This window comes from Anabrus simplex, chromosome 6 (genome assembly GCF_040414725.1).
Source record: "Anabrus simplex isolate iqAnaSimp1 chromosome 6, ASM4041472v1, whole genome shotgun sequence".
Classification (NCBI taxonomy): domain Eukaryota; kingdom Metazoa; phylum Arthropoda; class Insecta; order Orthoptera; family Tettigoniidae; genus Anabrus; species Anabrus simplex.
In genome coordinates, this window is record NC_090270.1 from 88,556,247 (window position 1) to 88,572,434 (window position 16,188).

The window sequence follows — 16,188 nt, forward strand, 5'->3', positions numbered from 1 at the left end:
AATATCACTTACTCCTAGCACATCCAGATGCATCCTCTTTGCTGACTCAGCCAGTTCTACCTTCTTTCTTCCATAAGCCCCATTAATATTGATAGCTCCCCATCGAATTCCATTTCGTTCGCCAAGTTGTTTCCAAGGAGTCCCTCGCCTGTCAAATGGGAGTGGGACTCCATTACTCCCATAGGTCCAAGGCTTGCTTAAAGTGTTCTGAGCTCGGTAAATTCATGAAGCAGGATGCTGCCCTACTTGCACATAGTCCAAGTGAGGATCTCTCCTCTAACGGGTTATGGACCACCGGTGAATTGTATAGTCCTAGCCGCCTGAGCACAAGGAGGGCCACGACTCAGAATATGTCCGAGATGCCCACTCCCATTCCATAGCAACTGGTATCCCGACTCTCAGGACCACTTACTAGGCCACTCAGCCATTGCCCATGGTTCACAAACTAGGACGTGACTACAGTAACCCACAAACATGAACCATGACAAAAGAGTAGCGTTACAAAAATGTTGCAAAGTTTGGGCTGGGAAGAATTGAGAGAAAGAAGAAGAGCTGCTCGACTAAGTGGTATGTTCTGAGCTGTCAGCGGAGAGAGGGCGTGGAATGACATTAGTAGATGAATAAGTTTGAATGGCGTTTATAAAAGTAGGAAAGATCACAATATGAAGATAAAGTTGGAATTCAAGAGGACAAACTGGGGCAAATATTCATTTATAGGAAAGGGAGTTAGGGATTGGAATAACATTTTGGCAACGGATTTAACATTTCTCATTGATGGTAGCAAGACTACACAGATGAATAAACAGTCAATCGAGAGGCTGTAGTTTATGAGAGATGGTGGAGGAAATTGATTATTATGATTCCTAAATCAAATGCTATAGCAAGGGCTTGCATACTCAGGTGATTTGTTAAGATGGAGTTCTAAAGGTTATGTTATACTGAGATGAGTCTCATGGTCCACCAATAACAGAATGGGTTCCCTTTTGTATGGCTTTACAAATTAATAGAATTCTTCAAAAATGTAAAAATAAACTTATAATGTATTAGGTCATGTTCAGTACATATATTACTTATTGAAAAGATGTTGAATACTGAACAAAAATGGCCAACTAGACACCAGTGGGATCCGAACAACCAAACTTCCTATCCCACTGGTGTCCAATTGGCCAATTTTGTTCTGTACTTGACGTCTTTTCAATAGGTACTATATACTGTTACTGAACATGACCTGATATGTTGAAAGTTTATTTTGAATACAATTCGGTTTTGAAAATTAAATATTCATATTGGAAGGTTTCTTCGTTTGACCACCCAGAGGAACCCCGAATATGCCTTGTTCCTTTTGGAGCCACTGTCTTTCCTTGTTTTTGAACTTTAGACACTCCAGGCTTGCCACAGTTCCATATTTCTTCTGGTGGGATGGGTCCATGGTGACTATGAGTGCTTTGAACATTGTCAAAGAACAATGCTTTATTTATTTAGTTCAAACTGGTCACCCTGCTTAAACTTGTGAATCTTGAGCTTTTATGGATAGGTTAGGATGGCATTTCATTCCTCTCCAGCTATTTCTTGTTTATTCCCTAACTGAGGGTTATTCTAATTGCTGGCAAGGATGAACTTATGAGCTAGTTCCCTAACACCCCTTCTGGTTAAAACATAATTAATTTTTGCAATTGTTTCTATGTATTAAAACAAACAATTTTCTTTGGTGTCAGAAAATATTGTACTTTTCTGCTATCTAATCTTCATTTAAGTTTTATCAGAAAGTTTCAGTTTTGAAATTTTAGCAAATTTCTTATCAGAGTTTATCTGACTTCACACTGTATACTTTGCAAGTTTTCTCTTACAGATTTTGGTTTCTGGAGGAGCCATAGCTGTTTCAGCAACTTGCTTTATGACATCCGGATCATCCAGTACCCTATGGACGCCCACCTTACTTCTCGGTATACAAGAAACGATACCATCCTGTGCCATGGAAAAAGTTCTGTGTTACATGATGTTTTTTCTCCAAGGTACAATAAGATGCAGATTTCAACAAATTTGATTCTCTAAATTAGAGGTTATAATAAATAATGAAATTCTTACTTTATTTGAGATGCTAAACAGTTTGTTTTATCTACAACATCCACAAGTGTAAACATAAAAAATCAGAACTACTGTCCGTGCTACCTACTGGCATTTTTTACAATTTATGGTTGTTGAGTTTTATTTCCTAGATAGATCCAAATGGAACAAAAATGGTCCAAGGTATATAATGCTCAAGGCACAACGCTCTCTCCTACCTATAACTTTGCTTGTAGTGAGTGCAGCTAGATGGTAATTCTGGTAATTCTCATTTTTAAGGTGAATAACTGCAAGATTTACAGCCTCTGAGTGCAACAAACCAGAATGGGTGAACCAGTCCTTCGTGATTCGAACAAATTCATTGTGGAGAGAATTCAAACCATACAACTTTCCAAGTCATCTGGGTAAGACATCACATTCCCAGAATTACTACTCTTTTTTTTCTACCTTACAGTGTTTAGAATAAGAGTATATTTCAAAATTAGGGCTGCTCAGCTGTGAGCTTACATTTGGGCGATGGTGGATTGAAACCAAGGTATATAATGCTCAAGGCACAACCCTGAAGATGATTTTCTGTGGTTTCCCATTTTTATGATAGACAAATGCTTAGGTTGTACTTTAATTAAGGCCATGGCTGCTACCTTTCCAATCCTAGACATTTTGGGCTGATTGCAGAAACAATGACTAGTTTTGAGCCTTAGACAACGTCTACCTAAACAGCGTCTAAATCGAGCATGATCTTCCATTCATAAACAATGCTCAGCTGGTGTTTAACTAGACATCGTTTAAAGTTTCAATATTGGTTTGAAAATGGAGATAGAACTCTTTGCTTGTCGCAACCAATGAAATTTGTCGGTGCGCACGTCGAACACTATTCAGCCGTTTGTCTTCCTAAACATTACTGAAAAATGGCTAAGCATGAGCATGACTTGTCCACAGATAAGACTATCGCTTTCGGTGGAAATTCGATCTCATAGTATTATAGACACTAAAGCGACGCCACCGTATGAGGAAGTGTAGCTTTGATTATAACTTTGTTGCGGTGAGTGTAATCTACTTGTAAATAGCTTTGATGAAGGGAAGGCGAAACAATAGCAATGTGTAACTGAATGTGTTGTACAGGCCATATAGATGTAGCTTGCATTCTGGAGATTATAGGTTCGAAACGCATCATCAGCAGCCCTGAAGATTGTTTTCTGTAGTTTCCCTACTTTTACACCAGGCAAATACTAGGGCTTTTATTATGGCCATGGCTCTTCTTCCCCAGTCCTCCTTTTCCTATCTCATAGTTGCCAAAAAATCTGAATTAGTGCGACGATATAAACCACATACAACCTACTTTTTAGTTTTCACTATTATGTTTGCTTACTTGGCAGTAAATATTAAGTGAATCCCTCCTGGTTGATGTATGTGACAGTCCTCTGATGATTGGGACAAGTAATTCTGACATGTATGTAGTTGAATGACCTATAATTCCATGGAAATTACCCCATGTATAATAAAATATATTGGTTGCCAAGAATTGTATTCAAGTTGACAGTTACTGGACTGTCCCTTTGTCAGTCTCAAGAAACAAGTCTCTTGAAGTGCAAAATCTTATTGTAAGCTCTACCTCTCCGTACATTTCAAATGAATTGCTGTGATTTCGCAGTGGGCGACCCACAGAGAGGCCGTCAGACTAACCTTTCTTCCCAGAATCGTCTCAACACGATAATACAAATTAACTTACATGTTTCGTGGTACATAACCTCTAATTGTGATTCACTCCTCTAATTTGAGGTTAAACAGTGTTCTCGGCAGTGTTTAAACATGACCGTTTGAACATCGGTTTTAGACAGTGTCTAAGTGATAAAAAACGTCTCTGCAATGCGGCAGCCATATTTAGGCATTGTTTAACCATAGGCATTGTCTAAACACTGTTTCTGCAATCAGCCCTTTGTATCCTTGCATTCTGGAACACTTTTTGATGTGTTAATGTGATGTTAAACCATTAGCAGAAAAACAAGTACATTTGTAGACAAACAGTATTGGGCCCATATCTAAAACACTAGGTACTGTGTATAGTAATACTGCTTTGTTATGTTGCACTAGTAGATAACTGCAAGTTCCTTTCAGATTGAAATTGAAAAAGGATGGTAATATGATATTGTTCTTTACGATGAACTGGGTTTTAAGGATTCTCTTATTTTAAAAAAATGCCAGATGGTGCCAGTGTACTGTATATTCGTAGGTGTGTGTAGAATCGTTAAGAGTTTGTAATGTGGTCTATAAGTTTGCACTTCTCTATCCTCCTGAAACAGAAATGTTCCATCTATGGCTCTGTCTTTGAACGGAGAAGTGGCATTTGATGAAGGCTCTTTGATTTGTATATTTCTGCTGACCATAGTGACATAAACTGTTTTAATTGCTGGTATTCCCCCTCATACAGTTGAGGTTTGGATTCTGGTGAATCCTAGGATGGAATTTTCACCTGAAAAGTCACATAATGGCAAGAAGGGTAGCTGGCCTTATGGTTTAAAACCAAATAGAATGAGGGTGGCTTCTTCGACTCATAAATAACTGAGGTAAGATGAACACCAGCATAACCAGTGTGTTTCCACCTAAACAGCCGAGGTTCGAATCCCAGTGGCTCATGAGTTGAAATCTTCAATTGTCACATGGCATCAAAAAGGTCTTCTGGTCAAAATGCAAAATAAGCAAGGGTGACTTCAGTGAGCCCAGAAATACCTGAGATAAGCTGAAACAAGTTTATAAGGGTAGAAGCAGAACCTGACTCCTTGTTTTTATTTCCCTTGCACGGTTATGAACAGATATGTTACGACATAATGATCCCTTCCAAACATGAGTCAAATATCAGAATTAATGTGGATAGACAAAGAGGGGAGGGAGTTCATGTTAGAAAGCAATGTTAGACAGGGTAATCCATATAACTGAAACACCTTAATTTAACCACTTTTATCCTTGCTCATAAATCTGTATGAAGAATGGGTACTTTAGCTAATATGCTATATTCCTTAATTATTCTATTACTGTTGGGCAGTTGTGAAGGATGAGATCAGTAGGGTTGCTGAAGGAAGGTTAGGAAGAAAGGTAAGATCAAGTAAGAATCAGGGGATAACTTAGGTGATGCTAGACCTGATTAATGAATTCACTGTTATAAATTTCGTTATTGGTTCCGTATTGAATTAGGATTACATATACGGTAATTTACAAAGTTTACTCCACTTACTCAATACTGTACAATAATTGCAATGTCTATAAAAACGAGGGCAGATCAGGAAATAAAATGCACTTCACAGTTATGGACATTTATTACACCACCTATACAACAGCAACACGACTATAACGACATACACTGTAACGTCACTTTTCCACATAGTCCAAGAGACTCCAGACATTTCTGTGAACGCACAACCAACTTGTCGATGCCGGATGCATAGAATTTTCCTCCAGCATTCTGCAACCACTTGGATACAGCGGCCTTCACCTCCTCATTGGTCTGGAAACGTCGACCACCAAGCTCTGTTTTGAGCTTACCGAACAGATGAAAGTCACATGGCGCTAGGTCGGGACTGTAGGGTGGATGTTGCCAGACCTCCCACTTGAAACGCTGCAGCAGTTCTCTCGTTTGGCGGGCCTTGTGAGATGTTGCGTTATCGTGCAACAAAATCACACTGGTGCTCAATTTCCCCCCGGCACTTCTCTTTAATCGCTTTACGCAACCGGTGCAACGTTTGACAATACGACGCCGCATTGATCGTCGTTCCTTTTGGCATGAATTCCACATGCAGCAAACCCTCCATGTCAAAGAACACTGTTGCCATAACCTTACCGGCAGAAGGTTGAACCTTGGCCTTCTTTCGTTGTGGTGATGGGGGGTGCACCCATTCCATTGATGTTCGCTTCGTTTCAGGGGTGAAGTGGTGGACCCACGTTTCGTCGCCTGTGACGATTCGCCTGTCATGACAAGACAGGATTTGAGCTTATAAGTGAGCTCGTAGGAAATGTCAGGTTGGTTGGATCGTTCCCGAGCGGTTGGAACGTGTAGGTTGGGAAGTTTCAACTAAGGTGCAGATCAGGAGGAAGTCGACGAAGTGGATTCCCACGAAGTTAATATATTCTGATACTGAGAGTTGACTACAATATGTACACTATGTACAATTTAAATAAAGATTAATGTTGGCAAGTCTTGAGTGAGAAGTCTGTCTACTAGCCGTCCGTTGAAGTATATATTACTTATTATTATTATTATTATTATTACGGATTGCGTAATCGTCCTACCGACCGGCAGGGATTCTGCTGGCAACTGGTCCGCGAAGTGAATGATAGAAGCCCTGAATAATGACTTCCCTGTCCTTATATAGCCTCCGGGGCCACACCCCATGTTCTCGAAGCTTGTCGAAACCGGCGTACGTGACTGACAAACTTTCCGTAAATTCTGGCCAATCAGAGGCCTGTATCCAAGAGACCTTCTAGTACTTTCTTACTGCGTCTATAGAGTTGAACCATGCCCTGGTCAACATGACTCACGTCCTGTATGACAAACTTCTCTGTTACTCAAGATTTCCTAACATGCAAGAAACATGATTTCCACTCTTCTATTCAATTCCATGAATATAATTATTTTACCTCTTTTAATTATTATCAGGTACGCCTATTAGGTATGCCTATACCTGACTCCTAGCCTCTATTACAGGCTGATCCCAATACATCAGGTACAGCTATTCCTCCTACGTTCCCTGGGTTCGATCCTCGGAGGGAATAGCAGTCCTGGGTTCAAGTCCCTGGGTGGACACGACACACCGCAGAAACCCGTTCCCGTCTGCGGCATAGCGTGCAAAAATGCCAGGCAGGATTGGAAACTTCCCTTGTGCTCATCGGTGAGAAGACGTGAAACCCATCTTTGACACAGCTTACTATATCCAAAGTCCTCGTGAACAATGGCGAACACACTGCCATACGACATGTTCAGCTGCAAGTAACTATTCTCATTTTGGTTCCGTATTGAATTTGACGTATATCTCAAATATGATTATATTATTGTAATATTTATTATAATTTGTTATATATATATTTATTATTATTATTATTATATTTATATTTATTGAACAGGTGGATCTATAAATATTATAATAATATTTGAGGTATAATGTTCAGCTGCGTCACGATTTCTCTCAGTTTAATGTGCCGGTTCTGTCTAATGATCGCATTCACACTTTTGACCTTTACACGGGTCCTGGACGTTGCGGGCCTGCCTTTGCGATGGTTGTCCGTGATATCCTTGCATCCAGCTTCGAATTGCTGACACCACTTTACGATACCTTGCCGGGAAATGGCCCACTCCCCATACACAGCACTTATTTCACGATGAATGTTCGTGCAATTCTTCCTTTTGGCCCATAGGAATCGGATTGTCGCACGCACCTCATATTTGGAGTGAATGTCCAGTTGACACGTCATTGCATTTGGCCGCTATTCATACAATACTGGACGAGACACCACAGCGACCTGCCTAACAGACATGTGGGCAGCATCTGTCCCTTTCTCCGCTGTGCCCACATTTGTGACACAGAGCGCGCTGCTGCTGCGCGTTAGTGCAGCTAACCTTTTGATCCACCTACGTACATTACAATATGTTATCAAGGTACTAGTTTCAACCCTATGTCATATTGTAATGTATTTATAGACATTGCAATTTTTGTACAGTATTGAGTAGGTGGAATAAACTTTATAAATTATATGTGTTAAATGAATGGCAAAAGTATGAAAGCTGATCAACAAAGACTGAGACTGATTTTTTTTCACAGATGTTTATTACTCCACTCAAATGTTTACTTGATCTTTTTCAAAGTAGTCCCCTCCTACTTCAATGCACTTTTTATAGCGTTTCTGCCAGTCCTTGAACACATGTTGCAGACCATTCTTTGTCAGGTCCTTGAGAATCGCCTCACTTTTTTTGAGCACTGCTTCAGTGTTCTAAAATTGAATGCCCCTAAGCTTTGCCTTTAGTGATGAGAATTTTTAAAAAAATCACAGGGTGCAAGATCAAGGTGGATGCGGTACACAGGTAATGTATAATTGAGCCAGAAACTGCATGACTTGATTTGCGACGTGAGGCTGTGCATTGTCATGATGAAGTCACCACCCAGTCCGAGAAAGCTCTGGTCGTTTCTTTGCAATGTGCTTTCTCAGTGTAGCCAATACTGATGTATAGTAACAACAGTATGAGGGGTAACTGCATGCTGGTAAATCATAATCATTCCATTAGAGTCAAATAATGTGATCACCATCACTTTCCCTGCAGATAGAACAACTTTTGCCTTTTTTGGCAAATTTCACACTATGCTGGCATGTTTTCCTTCAGGATCATAATGATGCTTCAGCTTTTCGTAAGTTTCAGTGGCTGTATGGTTTAAACGAAAACAGAATTGGATTGCGCTCTACTGCTCCTCTTGCATCACCTCCATTGTCTGCTATGAGAACTGCACGTAGCGTCTACAAAATAGAGCATTACTACCAACCTACCAATACGAGAGTGCTGCTGGCTACGGACATTATACATAAAAACCCGTTCTTTTCAAATATTTATGTTACAGGTAGGGAACTATCACGGAAGCTACAGGAAAAAATCAGTCTCCGTCTTTGTTGATCAGCCTTCGTACAAGAATGCAAAAAATGCAGAGGGTAGAAAAGAATACAGGTGGTTAAAGAATGAAGTAGATAGAAAGTGCAGGGCAGTTAGGGAAGAATGGTTAACAGAAAGGTGCAATGATATTGGTTGCAGGAAAGGTAGAAAATGCATACAGGAAAATCAAGGGAAACTAATTTTATGAATATTAACAGCTCAGATTAAAAAAAAAAAAAAAAACTTTTATGGGAAGAAGACATTGCAGAAAGATGGCAGAAATATATTCAACAACTGTATAAGGGAAAGAGGTGGATGATAGGTTATGGATCAAGAAAAGACTTCTGATGCTGATGAAATGGGAGACACAATTTTGAGGTCGGAATTCAACAAGGCATTGAGAGACCTGTATAGCAACAAGGCACCTGGAATTGATGAAATACCCTCAGAATTATGGACTGCCTTAGGAAATAATCAGTATGGCGATATTATTCCATTTAGTGTGTAAGATGTATGATACAGGAAAAAGTGTCAACCCTATACCTATTTCCAAGAAAACAGATGCTGACAAGTGTGAAAACTATATTGGAAAGAATAATAGAGAGAAAGATGAGAGAAAGGGTGGAAAGAAATGTAGGAAAAGAGCGGTATGACTTTCGACAGGGCAGGTCAATGATAGACCCTATATTTACCATGAGACTTCTGATGGAAAAACAGTAGGGATATGGTGATGATATTCCTTGATCTAGTGAAAGCATACAATAGTGTTAATAGAGAAAACTTGTGGGAAACCCTGGAAAGAAAGGATGTGGAAAGCAATCAAGGGCATTAATGAAAGCAATGTATACAAGCTGTTCCACTTTTGTCCAGACTCCAGTGGATAGAGCAGATTGGTTTAGAATCAAAACTGAACTAAGGCAGGGAAGTGTATTGTCTCCACTTATATTCATAATGACTAGCAAATGTACCGGTGCTTCACTACAGTATTCTACGTTGTATACAGATTTCTGCGTAAATTACTGTACATGCAGTGAGTTTGATTAAATTGAATGTTTCTTAGTGTTATCTGAGAAACACCATGGGGAGGTTCTCATGCGTTGTTTCCCTTACGGTGAGATTTGTTGAGTTGTTATGATAGTGGTAAGCCCCCTTTTCTACTGCCATTCACAATTGAGTTTGGGAGTTTCTACAATATGGTAGTCTCACTTGCCTACTGCCATTTACAATCAAGTTGGGGAGTTTGTCATTATAATAGAAGTCCCCTTGTCTACTGTGCAGTCACAGTTGATTTATTTATAAATAAATGGCACTGAAAATGGATGAAATTCTAAAGGAAACAAAGGAAATATATAGAGGAAATATGAAAATATTGTTGTTTGCAGAGATGTAGTGATCTGGGAAATTGCACAGTATAGAAATCATCAAATGATGTTGTTAGACCAATAGAATACAAATGGTGTGTCAAAACAGTTCAAGTGAGCACTGTTTCAAAATCTATATAAATAAAGTTGTAGGGGTTCTGCTATCTGTAATTTCATTTTCTTTGTCAAGTTTTCAAATATTTATCCGATTTAGGTCAACTCAAGACCATGTCAGTGGTTTTAGCTTTTGTGTCTGTCCGTCTGTTCCACTATCACAGCAAAACGGCTGGATAGATCTCGTCCAAACATCGTATTTAAAGTATACTCATCCAGGTGAAGGTTTAGATATGCATATGATTTAAAAATCACTGAATAGTCTGGGGTTTATAGGAAAACCACAACAGTTTTCTTCGATTTTCTTTTAAACTATTGATTTTCCATAAAATCCGTGGACTATATGTGAAACATCCCTTCATTTTAAATAACTTTTGTTATGAGAATAATTTTGTTTACTCTTCAAATGGTGGAGAAAATTACTACTTTCTGTGGGTTTCATACTCTGCATTGAGTGACCGACAGACCAACAACATACCTACTGGTTACCATGGCAACGTCTCTGGCTGCTTGCCAGCAGGGAAGTAATGTAATGCCATTTTCGTCAACATTTCTTGAAACTCGTGGTTGTTCCTTGCGTAGAAGGCGAGAGAGACATCCGGCTGCCATTCTACGGTATATTTGCAGAATGATGTTGGAGGTTATAATTGTCTTCGAATAGCACTAGCCTAAATAGGGCCTGGTTAATATTTGAACAGTACTGCAGACTATTTCACACCGTAAGGTGTTTTCTTGGCATTTGCTATAATTTCTACTGTATTTCTCTTCTACTTCTGTTTTCCGCTTTAATTTCTTGCCTCTGCCTTGCCTCTTTAGGCTTAAGTAATAACAGCATAAGTCTTATTTGTTTACCTAAGAATGCCTGCACCTAAATTTCTCCCCTGTTACCGCCTTCTTATATCCATAACTCATATCATTACAATTTAGTAAGGGATATTTCATTTTCCAATACATCCACTTTGTATTTACATATTCGTCCTATCTAGCTGTCCTCAGTTATAATCCTACTTTCTATTAATTTCAACTTTCTTAACTGTATTACTTTCTTCCTTAATTACTCCGTATGTATGCGAGTGCTAATCTTGAAACCTGGACATGCTTTCCTTTGAGGATAAATTCCAAGCTGTTCAAATGTATAACTTTTTGGCCCCGGAAAATATCGAAATATGGAGCCAATTAAGTGACTGTGCAGACCTTTGTTTCGAGGTAATTTGTGGCTGAATGGTAAGTCGTATCACAAAACAGATAGAACAATCACCGTTCAATTTGGAGAGATCTATAATTTTTGTTCTATGACATTTTGTCATATCTCCTCCATCCCTTATACTGTACGTTAGATAGAGCTGTGTTTCTCAATTTTAAGTTAATTTTGTACTTTTTACACGTATACCTTATGTTTCGACACACTTATAGGAAAGATAGAATCATCGTATTTGATATGCACATTGACACAACCAGTGGTCATATATTAGCCAAATGTTATGATTCCAGCTGCCGCATAAGTATCTGAAAAATAAGGTAATGTGTGAAAACTGTACCCAAATGTTACCTTATTCAATGTTTCTAACTCAATCTAACCCATAAATATAGGAGATAGGAGAAAATGTCATAGGACCAACCATGTAGAACACTAAAAGAGGCGCCTCGTGGCAGAATCCATATGTTGATATGACGCACTGTTTAAAAGCAGTAAATCTCGAAATGAATGTCTGCACTTATAAATGTGCCCATGCTTATCTATATACAGTAAATAAAGTTGTAGAGAGTCTGCTGTCTATAATTTAATTTGTTTTGTCAATTTTTCGGATATTTATCTTTTAAGCTTTCATGTCTGTTTTTACGTCTGTTCCATCATCACTGCGAAACAGCTGGATCGATCTCGACCAAACTTCACATTTAAAATATACTCATCCAGGGAAAGGTTTAGATATGAATATGATTTAACAATCACTGAACAGACTGGGGTGGGGTTGTAGGAAAACCACAACAGTTTTCTTCCATTTTCTCTTGTACCCCTTAACTATGGGCGTACATTTTCTGTGACATCAACATGGACGTGAGGTCACAGAGACTGCATCAAAATTGATGTGACTACAGAATTGACGGTTAATGAGAGAAATTTCCAGCTGTTTTCATTTGATTAATTACACTTTATTCAACCCAAAACCACAACAACATTTTCCATTTGTTACAGCTGGCCTTAACTTTGCTAGGATAAATAAATGATCTATTTATCTATCTACCTTCAGATTACAGTCACAGCAATTTACATTACTTAGAATGCACTGTTTCATTTAACACACATATCCTTTACTCTATCAAACCAAAAAAATGGACCAGACGAGTTGGCCGTGCGGTCAGGGGCATGCGGCAATGTGAGCTTGCATCCGGGAGATAGCGGGTTCGAATCTCACTGTCGGCAGCCCTGAAGATGGTTTTGCGTGGTTTCCCATTTTCATACCAGGCAATTGCTGGGGCTGTACCTTAATTAAGGCCATGGTTGCTTCCTTCCAACTCCTAGGCCTTTCCTATCCCTTTCAAACCTGAAAGAAAACTGGCGGTGTGAATTTTTGTTTGTATGTCAAAAACTGACTAAAATGCTCTTAAATACATATATTTTTAGTTTATTCTACAAAATAAAAATTAACATCTGAAAAAAAGCACCCGCACAATTGTGTGTGTCAGGACTTAATTCAATGCTTACAAAAAAGAAAAATTACCTCAATGCATGTGAATATATACATATGTACATGATCAAATGTTCTGTTTTACAGTGGGGAATAATTTAAAACAATTAAATCTTCGTTCAAACACAAGTAAACGTTACATTTTCTACATAGAGGAAGAGTTTTGCTTTTACTGCCCTTTTGGCAGCAGCAACTTGTTGTCAGACCTGAAATAAATCTGGAGGTATCAAAAACTTACTAAAATGCTCTCATATACATGTTTTTACAGTTTAGTTTACGAAATAAGAACTATTGGCTGAAAAACAGAACCCACACAATTGTGCATGTCAGAACTTCATTCACTACTTGCAAAAAAATAAAAAAATTGAAAAATTCAACTTAGTACATGTGAATATGCACATGTACATGATCAAATGTTCTATTTTACAGTGTGAAACAATTTTAAACAATTAAAATCTTATACATTACATTTCTCATGTAGAGTACGAGTTTTGCTTTCACAGTCCTTTTTGTGACAGCACCCAGCACTCCTGCATACATTGTCTGTAAGGAAACCTAGCCCGCACATATGTGCGTATCAACATTCAAAACCTCATGGTATTACTTACGATGTTGTAAGTTCACAATTTACGTTTGCTACACAATTTACACACTTCATTGATTATATTCTGATATTCAGTAAAGCTTCTAGATTAATATGAATGCAATAAATAAATACTTACTTTAGGCCTTTACTGCTTTCCGCAATCTTACTAATGAACTGTATTTTTAAACTCTTCTTCCTGCCCCCTGGTGGTCAAATACTAAATAAAAACAGCTGATGTACATGCTACGTGTCCCACACAAGCACTGCAGTCCGGTCTATCACCCAGAAAACGTCAAATAAGCTCAGACATAAATAAAATACGAACCCGCACAATTGTGTGTACACGGTCTGAAAGGGCTATCCCATCGTCTTCATAAGACCTATCTGTGTCGGTGCGACGTAAAGCCAAAAAAGACACTAACTTGGGTATTACACTTAAAGATGTTTGATAACCACTTCACTGAAAATTAACCACACATGAGACTGATTTCTTGTTGGGATGGAAATTGCAAGCACTGAACTTGGGCCCTCAATGTTACTCTCACTCATCACATTCAAAGCAGATCTTTCTTGTACACTCCAAGCACACTGGTTTTTCACATCTGTAGCACTTGTAATAAGGACTACTAGCTGATGTACCCGTGCTTCATTATGGAATTCTACATTGTATACAAAATTCTAGGTCAGGTAGTGTACATGTTGTGAGCAAGATTGTACTAAATAGCATAGCTCTTAACGTTACCCTAGAAACACGACGGGGAAGTCACCAAATGTCTTTTCTCATATGAAGACTGGGTTAGGGAATTTTCATTGAAATGGTAGGCCCGCTTGCCTACCATCAGTCACAATCAGGTTGGGGAGTTTTCATTTTAATGGCAGACACTCACTCTCGACCTGCCTTTTTACATCCTCAGAAAGACTGTCTTAGTAGTTTTCCCAACTGAAATGAACACAGGTCATTATAATGACGTCAGTAGAAATGGCGCGATTAAAAGCAATGCTTTCATATGAATCAAATGAAAAACCACACATTTTCTCAATTTTAACGAACAGTACTACGCTGCCGATCTAACAGTTCAAAGTTCCAGAGCTGGAATGACCAATTCGCAGACAGCCGTGATCCGTGAACACTCTTCGTCTTTTTTCAGTGGGGGTGGGGGAGAATCCCAGGGCAAAAACTATGCCCTTTTACTAATCTGTTTCCTAGGATTGTCCGATGAGTCAGAAAATCTCAATTCACTACACTCGCGGCGGAAAAAGCTATCTGACTTGGAGGCAAATTTTTCCTCCAAGCCAGAGGAGATACCCCCTCTTCACTGCTAATTTGGAATAAAATTATTGTAGAATTTAATAAAAGTGAAGAGGTAGAAACTTTCCTTAAGAAACGGCTCTTTTTAGGGTTGAGTTTTGAGTTACTTAGTGAATTATGGTGCTATAATTTGGAATAGGCCTAAATTGTAATTCTAGACCAGGTCATACTATTACTACTAAGTGAGCCTCTGCTCATTCAAAACAGTGTGTCAGAGTAGGGATCAAATAGCTGAAGTACTATGATGAACCAGTGTGTTATGTACCAGCAGTATCAGGAAATGTATGAAGCAGAGGAATGGCATGCTAAAGAAGAAAGTTTTCTAACTCCCCAGCTATTTCCCGCCGATATTCAGTCAGGCTGTTATACTCGGTATGCAGCAGTAATCCCATCTGTCAGAGTTGAGTGGCAGCATAAGAGACAAAGATCATCACAACAAACAGTGGTCAATGTAATGTTATTGTTGATAAATGTTATGCACTTTCGATATTGTAGGCCTTCACATTTAGTTTTCTTCTGACTCTGAAATAACACTCTTATCATAGTCGGTACGGTAAAACTGAATAAAACATAGATGATCGGAAATTGTATTCTCTATAACTTTTGTTATGTACAGTAGTACTTTTCGATAGGACCAATAACATAGTTATTTAAAAATTAAATTTTAGGTGCCTTCCCCTAAACTGCAACTTCATCCAGGGTGAATAAAATTGTTTAGAGATTAGACTGTAGTTTCTTATTCCCCAACTGTATATACTGATTTTCATTAAATTCTGTTTACCCATTTTCTCGTAGCTCGGCGTTGATATGGACTTAGCAACAAAAATACAAATTCATGAATATCTGACATAAATGATCAGAAATTTTATTCTATATAACTTTAGTTATGTAGTATTTTATTGATAGGACCACTAATAATATAAATATCTGAGAATTAAATTTCAGGCCTTCCCTTAAACTACCATTTCACTCAGTGTGAATAAAATAATTTATTGCCTAGATTGTAGGGGCTCATTCCCCGTCTTTACATAACGATTTTCATTAAGTTGTCTTCAGCCGTTTTCTTGTGATGTGTGTACATACATACATACATACATACATACATACTGTGCCCTGACAGCAGTCCCTGTGACCATGCTGTAAATTTTAATTCTATATCTCAGTGTTGGGTTCAGCCGCGGCGAAGCAATGCAGTCGGAGATCCATGAAGGCTCCACTCAAGGGACGTGCAAGTCCGACGAGTTGGGACACAGGTTAAATAAGTGGATTGTTATCATCGTGGCTTTAAACGTAGAATGTAATGATCATTTCTGCCTAAATTACGTGAATATTCCACAATAGAGTATTAAGAGATCGAGGATATTGGCATATTCGACGAGATACATTGACCAACATTTTATCTTATCCTAAATTAAATAACTATCCTAATGTTCCTACGCTAC

General features: G+C 38.6%; 1 long non-coding RNA gene across 2 annotated transcripts in view; it reads left to right on the forward strand.

Moving 5' to 3' along the window:
- Positions 1-271: 271 nt before the first annotated feature.
- LOC136875487 (uncharacterized) overlaps positions 272-16,188 on the forward strand; it is a 43,684-nt gene continuing 27,767 nt past the window's right edge. The window contains exons 1-2 of one of the 2 annotated variants that reach the window (XR_010860451.2): positions 272-2,012; positions 2,344-2,468. This is a non-coding gene — a long non-coding RNA (uncharacterized lncRNA). The remainder of the gene's footprint in view (positions 2,013-2,343; positions 2,469-16,188) is intronic. The other variant, XR_010860450.2, reaches the window with a different exon arrangement.